The 7,202-nt window shown below is 48.9% G+C and overlaps 1 protein-coding gene across 2 annotated transcripts in view; it reads right to left on the minus strand.

Moving 5' to 3' along the window:
* Nucleotides 1–6,351, minus strand: part of LOC118988520 (high affinity cationic amino acid transporter 1) — a 66,683-nt gene extending 60,332 nt beyond the window's left edge. The window contains exons 1-2 of one of the 2 annotated variants that reach the window (XM_037048218.1): nt 6,151–6,351; nt 5,365–5,945 (exon numbers count right to left, since the gene is read on the minus strand). The gene's annotated coding sequence lies outside the window, so the exon portion shown is untranslated. The remainder of the gene's footprint in view (nt 1–5,364; nt 5,946–6,150) is intronic. The other variant, XM_037048217.1, reaches the window with a different exon arrangement.
* Nucleotides 6,352–7,202: the final 851 nt, after the last annotated feature.

Below are 7,202 nucleotides of genomic sequence, written 5' to 3' on the forward strand. Positions count from 1 at the left end.
CAACCTCTCAGCAGTGGTGAGGATTAAATGGAAGTATATGATGTGCCAAGTACTCAGTGAGTCCTAAGTTTGTGCTTGTGATTCTTGATGTCACCCAGCCCAGGGTACTCCCTCCCTTCCAATTTGTGTGCCAGTTTCAGGTTAATGGTCCTTGGTGGGAAATTGGAAGATATGAGAAACAGAACATGTGCACACCAACCTTGTAAGATCAAGTCCAGTGTCTTCGTCATAGGTAGGATGATGGTAACAGAACAATGTGGAGAAATACCAGTGAGACAAGGTCTTGCTCCCCTCCCTTCTTACTGCTGCTCAGGGGAACCTCTGCCCCCCCCCCACCCACCCAAAGGCATTAGACGACTGGGCATGACCACCTCCAGGAAGAAGGAATCAAGTGGAAAACAGAGAGCTAGGCTTGGGGCTTTGGTTTTTCAACCCAAAGCCCTCAGGGTAATTTAGACAAAATGGCTGGGGTCCAGGATGACTAGGACGAAGGCAGATGCCTCCCAAAAACACAAACACACACACGTGCACACTTCCCCACACACACGCAGGCAAGAATGGAGACTGTGAGCTCTGTTTGTCGGAGGTTCAAGAGGCACAACCCAAGATGTCTGGATCTGAGACCTGAAGGAACCTACCGCCCACACCCAGGGAAGCACCTGTTTCCAAAGAGAGAGTGGCTTCAAGGTCACACGAGCAGTCAAAGCCAACTTAGTCCCAGGGTCTCTGGTTCCTCCCCAGTATTCCCTCCCCCATCGCAGCAAAAAGGCCACGAAATGCCCTCCTTGACCTCAACTGTGAAAGATCATTAGTAAAGAGAGCCCTCCAGGTCTACAGCGACAATGGTGTGAGAACTAGGGCCACATCCATGGATCCTGAACCAGAATGGGCAGACGCAGAGGAAGCTCGACGTTCCCATGTTGGCACTACTCCGCCCCTACAACGCAGACACGAGTCCAAGGGAATGGAACTACATTTTAACACCCTGGCAGAGTGAGACAGCAAGGTAAAGTTGTCATACAAATGATTTATTTCCATACCTAAATCACAGAACTGAGCTTGCTTTCTTTAACGAACTAACATTTATATCAAGCACTGAGTCAGTGCCAGAAGCTGTAAAGTGAGTTTATCTCATTCAAATCCTCTCATTCCTATAAAGAAAGCACTAGAAGCCAACTGTTATGCAAGCAATAAGGAAAAGAACTTCATTGTGGTTCTGGGAGGTATCTTAGAACAGGCACTCATCCCACCAGTGGAGCCCAGCCTGGGACCACCAGGATGGGTGAGCCTTATGCCAGAATCTGTGCTTGTGTCCAGAAATGTCACCGCTACAGCCTGTGTTCCTGGGATAGACAAACCCTGAGCAATTTTGGGGGGATGGGGTGGGGAGGAGGCATGGCATCTCCCCTGACCCAGCCATGCATGGTTCCATGAGTGGCTCAGAATGGCCACACCGAGCAGAGGCTGCCCCCTACAGCTGAGACTCCGCACTGATTGCCTCTTCAGTGTGGGGCTCACTGCCCACGGAGCCCACAGGGAGTACAGGATGCGTGCCTAAACAAGTGAAACGTGTGTGGTTGTTCTCACAGTCAAGAACCCATCTGACTGAATCTTACGAAAAAAGGACTGCAGTAGGAATATGGAATGTTATGGAAACAAAACTACCTGTCCCCTCCCTACAGAAAAGGGAAGAAAAAATACACCCAGGACCAAGGAAGAGATGATACACAGTCCTGCTTAGGAAAATGAGGCTCCTCCTCCTACCTCCGTGCAAGTCCCCTCATCATAGCCTTTAAAGCTTTCCCTGAGCTGGACTTCCATTTGCCATCATCAAAATAGCTGGCTGGCAAAAAGAACTTACTTCATGAAAGGAACCTAAATGTATTGATTTAATCCCTTTATTCTTTCACAATATCCTATGGACTTCACGTTCAATAGTTTCACTATTGTGAGGCTGAGAGGGAAGGCTTCCCCAATCTACAGACAGAGCAGGTGTACCAGGTTAGGAAGGCCTCAAGGAGACAGCCATAACTTCTAAGGTTGTGCTGTTCTGAGTGCAGATGCCCCCTGCCCTCAGCTCCTGGAGCAGTCCTTGTCCCGGGGCAGCTCATGTCAGGTACTCTGAAGCAGTGAGGGCCCCTTCCCTCAGCACAGAGCTCTCACTCCAGGCCCTGAAGCGAATGTACATCTGCTAATAACAATAACCAGAGGAACAGCCAAATGAAGGACAGTGGATGTGGCCGGATGGGTGAGCCTTATGCCAGAATCTATGCTTGTGTCCAGAAATGTCATTCCTACCACCTATGTAGCTGGGATTAACAAATCCTGAGTGACACATGAGGTAAATTCTTTACCTACAACTCAGCCAATACCAGGTGTCTGAAGGAGCACCTTCAGAGCAAAATGAACATATTTAGTTGTCCACCAAATTGTTTAACCAACTTGCTGCTTGACCTTCTAGCAGATTCTCAGGTGGCAAACACACTAACCTTTCCACGATAAATTATACCTCCCTTTGAACTGCAACAGTATTCTCAAAGCTGCTTTGGAGTGGAGATGGGGAGAGTAGGGTGAAGTCAGGGTGGATTACGGAAAAGAAGAAAGAGTATTCCTATAGTTTACAGGGCTGATAGTCTGACAGTGAAGATACCATATTCCTTGACTAGAAGACCCTTAAAGCTTCGGGGTAGATGGAACCTTGGCCTGGGATCCAATGCCCATTTCCTAAGGCCCAAGAAACCCCTGGAAGGTAGAAACCCATCAGGTATAAGGAAGCATGAAAGCCAGGTTAGAAGAAAGATGTCACCAATCTAGGACAGGTGGCTACCAGGCAGTCACGAACCTAGGAAGGGCCCCCAGGAGGGTACATCTCTTTCAGCTCTGTCTCTTGAGTACATAAATGGCAGTTGGACGTAAGTCCGTCCCCACCTGCTCTTTCCTCAACTTCCCCCATCTCACTAATATGGTAATGAGACTCCTCTTAGAATCACAGTGGGCCCCATTCACACCTCACACTGACTGCACTGGCCAATCCTGTTGAGTCTGTCTTTAAAATCTAAAGAGGAGAATTCAACCTTCTGACATCTCGACCATGTCCCAGTTGAAGCTGCCCTCATCTCTCACCCAAATTACTTATGGTCACTTTCTCCTGTGTGGAAATAGCCTGGACTAAGGGTTTATTTCAGAATTAGTTACAAGTCTCTAAACTGGTCTCCCCACTTCCATGACTGCCCCTCCCCCTCATCTCTTCTCTACACAGGGCTGCAAGTCATTACAAGAGCCTCTGGTGGTCCTCCGCCCTCACTCAAAGTAAAAGCAAAGTCCTTGTGGTCTATGACACTCACAGTGGTCCTCACCCCACAGTGGTAGATGGCCCCCAGGCCAGAAGAGGCTGACCACACAGTTAAAACATCAGGGTCCCTCCACAGGTCCTACTTGGTGTGAGGACCAAGAGCCAGGCAGAATGATGAACGTTTCAGAAAATGCCTCTGGCCCAGACAACTCCAGGTTAGAGAAAAATATTTATCTTCATAACCAAAATATACTTATACCTGTTCTAAATCTTTATCTAGGATTAATAAAGCAATGCCTCCAAATATTTAGTTAGTAATGAAAAGGGATTAGACACCGTTTGACAATCCGATATGGAGTCACTGTCAGCCATGACATTTATGTCAAGGGGCAATATGCTGAAGACTGAGGTAATGGAGTATAACAGAAATAACTTTTGGCCCTGGCCTGTGTGGCTCAATGGATTGAGCACAAGCTGGAAACCAAAGGGTCACCAGTTCGATTCCCAGTCAGGGCACATGCCTGGGTTGCAGGCCAAGACCCCCAGTTGGGACCACGTGAGAGGCAACCATACATGGATGTTTCTCTCCCTTTCTCCCTTCCTTTCTCTCTCTCTCTAAAAATAAATAAATAAAATTAAAAAAAATAAAAGGGACAGAAACAAATGAATAGTTAAAAAAACATCTTTTTTTAAAAAAACCATAAGTGTGGATACGTGAATAAGGACTCCACATGGACACTAATATAAGAGGCACCCACCCATTGTGGGCTAAAAGAATTTACAGCTCTGACCATCCCCCACGTGAGCTTGGCTATACCACAGGTCATGCTTGGAGCCCAGTGGGACTTTCACTCCACCAGACACTGCTGCCACTGTAGCTGCCTGGCTTGAGATGGATGCCCACCTCCCCATCCCTGGAGTCTACCGGTAATCTGGACTTTGAGCTCTATCACTGGAAGGTCCCCCTTTCTGCATGTAACCTGGGAGGAACCCCACTAGCTTATTGGGGAGGTCCCCCGTATTAAACCTGGCATCATAGAAAGACACAATGCATGTGCGTAACTCCTTTCAGGGTTGCTCCCTTGTTCACAACAGGGATCAATTCAATTAGACATAAGGCTGGGCCCTCCAACATTGTTACATATTTTTACAGGCCTTAATAGAAAGAGACTGGAACAATCAATAAAAGATGCATTTAATCCTCTCAAGGAATGGAAACTTCTACCAAATGTAACTAGAATTCAAACTCCCAAGGTCTGCAATCTTGTCCTTTAAGCCTTTTTTTCCCTCTTCTAAAGTGAATAATTATAATACCTAAGAGTACCCATGTGGCTCAAATCCAGACTCCAGCAAGTGAGTACATTTCTGATCTCTATGAAGTCTTGTACTATTGGTTTAGGCAAACTCCTTTGACATCCTTTGTCATCCTTTGACATCCTTTTAAATGTTCAGCACATGAAGATTATGTTTAATTGTGATACATTTTATGATTTTATGTGATAAAATGTATCACAATTAAACATAATCTTCATGTGCTGAACATTTAAAAACTATTCTAGTCCATTGTTGTCTTTCTCCCCTAAATTTCTATTCTGATTGTGTGACTTAAATAAGGCCTTTTGTATTAAATACAGAGGTTGTATTCATTTAAAAATAATAATTTCCACTAAGACCAGCTAAAGAATCAGGGATATAACTGTACCACAGTTTCTTTTTACCCAAACCAAACATAAAAGGCAAGAGATGTTAAGGCAAATCATAGATAAAGTATAATTCATATTAAACAGAATTAGGAACTCAGCCAAAGGCCAACATACACAGTACTATTGGGTCAAATTTTTAAGAGCACATTTTTGGGACATACACCTGGGGCTGAAACCCCAACCTTTCCTCTTGTAACTAAATCTGTAATAAATCCAACTCCAGGTTACTTCCACATGAGAGCTGGTCCTGCTTACACTCCCGGTGTCACATCCACTGAAAACGGAAAAGAGCTACAAGCCTGTGGCCAAAGTACCACAGTACGTACAACTGCTCTGTGTACAGGACGGGTTCTGGAAAGACTGCCTTACCTGCCAGCCAGGAAAGGTCCCACTAGGCAACAAGCACCACGCTGAGAAGACTTGGTTGCGGCTTTGATGACGGAAGAAATTGCTTCCACTTCAAACTCACGATGCTTGAAGAACTCGGCCTTTTCGGGCCAAGCCGGGTCCCAAGGAAGCCCACCCAGGTGAGACTTCGCCGAAAAAAATTCCCTGGGGCCCTAGGTAAGGGGTGCAGACAGGCCGGGGCGCATCAGGGAAATCCAGGGGAGAAGAGAGGTGGGCGCTGCAGCCGGCGTGCGCGGAGAAAGGGGGGGAGGCCGGTGGCGCTGCGCTATCCCCACCCGGCCACCTTCCGCGGGACCACTCTCGGGGTCGCCGGGTGGCTCGAGACCGCAGCGGATGACTCGACTTGGACCTCGTGGCAGGGTATGGTGCTGTGCCCCGCGCAGCGTCCGGGAAGTTCCCTGGGTGCTCCAACCCATAGACGCCTACCCATAGACCACCGGAGAGGGTCGCTGCGCTGCGGGAGTCCGCAGCCGGACCCGAGGCACCAGGTGGCCCACTACCGCTCACTCGGTGTTGCATCATGCAGCACGCTGCGCTTTATGCTACAAAATGGACTCCGGTGGCGGGAACGCCTCATGGGCACCAACCACGCACCACCGGGCTGCCCTACCCTCGCCACCCGGAATTTGTCAGCACCCCCTCGTGGGAACCCGCGCAGCCCTCCCACGACTCCACGAGGTCCCGGGGTTCTCTCCAAGGTGACCCGGATCCAGGAGCTGCCCAGGCGTGGCAGGGCCGGACACTCACCAAGCCGGTGGGCGGCGGGATGCAGGCAGGACCGTGGCTGGATGGACCGAAGTGCGGACCGAAGCGTGCGGGGAGTGGAGTAGGGCTGCCGTTAGTGGATGCCGGTGGCTCCGCCCGCGCGTGGAGGGCTTACACCTGCCTGCGCTGATGGAATGAAGGGTGGTTGGCGGGAGCCGAATCCGCGCCTGGTTTTATCAGCCGCCGTCGCGTCACAACGGAGCACCAATGGGAATCGCGTGGCCGTGGCACCAATCAACGTGGGATTGCCCCAGGGCAGTGCCTATTCACCCGGTTGCTATTTCTCTGCCTCTTGGAGCTGCAGAGCCGGGGCGGTGTCGGTGTCGGGACTGCATCCCAGGGCACGGACCTCGCCAAGCCCACTGACACTGGTTTTCCTCTTCCAAAAGTAAAAGATCCGGGAGGCACTTCAATGCTTTCTTAAAAATTATTATACATCTTCATTTCTTTTATTCTATTACTATGCCCTTGCTTTTGGTAGAGAACGTACTGGCCCATTGTCAGGAAAGGCCCCAAAGCCTCCATCTGCTGGCGCTCCTGGCAGGTGGACTAGCACACCTGGCCAAAGGGCTAGTCAAGGGGCTTTCTTCCAGAGGCACTCTCCCGGATATCTGTCACTCCCGCCCTGCACAACTCACCAGCCACCTCTTTGCTGTCTCTCTGTGCTCCAATAAACCAAGCAAGGACCATTATCTATAGAGATCCAGTAATCTGTGACAGGAGAGATGAGCTGTTGAGATTCATCCAGCCGGCCTCCTGACTTTGTAAGAAAACTGAAAACTTATTTGTCCGTGTCCATGGCCTGTACATCCTTTCCACACCTGGTACCTGTTCAAGTCCTTGGTCAAAAATGGGGACACATTGTCAGCCACCACACATGACCCTCTTGTAATCACACTAGCAACTTATACAGCATATGATCCTATGTGCTATCTTGGGAAAAGGTTTTAATGAAAGGAAAAAGGGGGCTAATATTTGTAAAGCACATTGAACTGTGCTTGGCATTGTAATAAGCAACTATATATGCCTTGTTT

This window comes from Sturnira hondurensis, unplaced genomic scaffold (assembly GCF_014824575.4).
Source record: "Sturnira hondurensis isolate 20B ecotype Veracruz unplaced genomic scaffold, ASM1482457v3 Scaffold0006413, whole genome shotgun sequence".
NCBI classification, from domain to species: Eukaryota; Metazoa; Chordata; class Mammalia; order Chiroptera; family Phyllostomidae; genus Sturnira; species Sturnira hondurensis.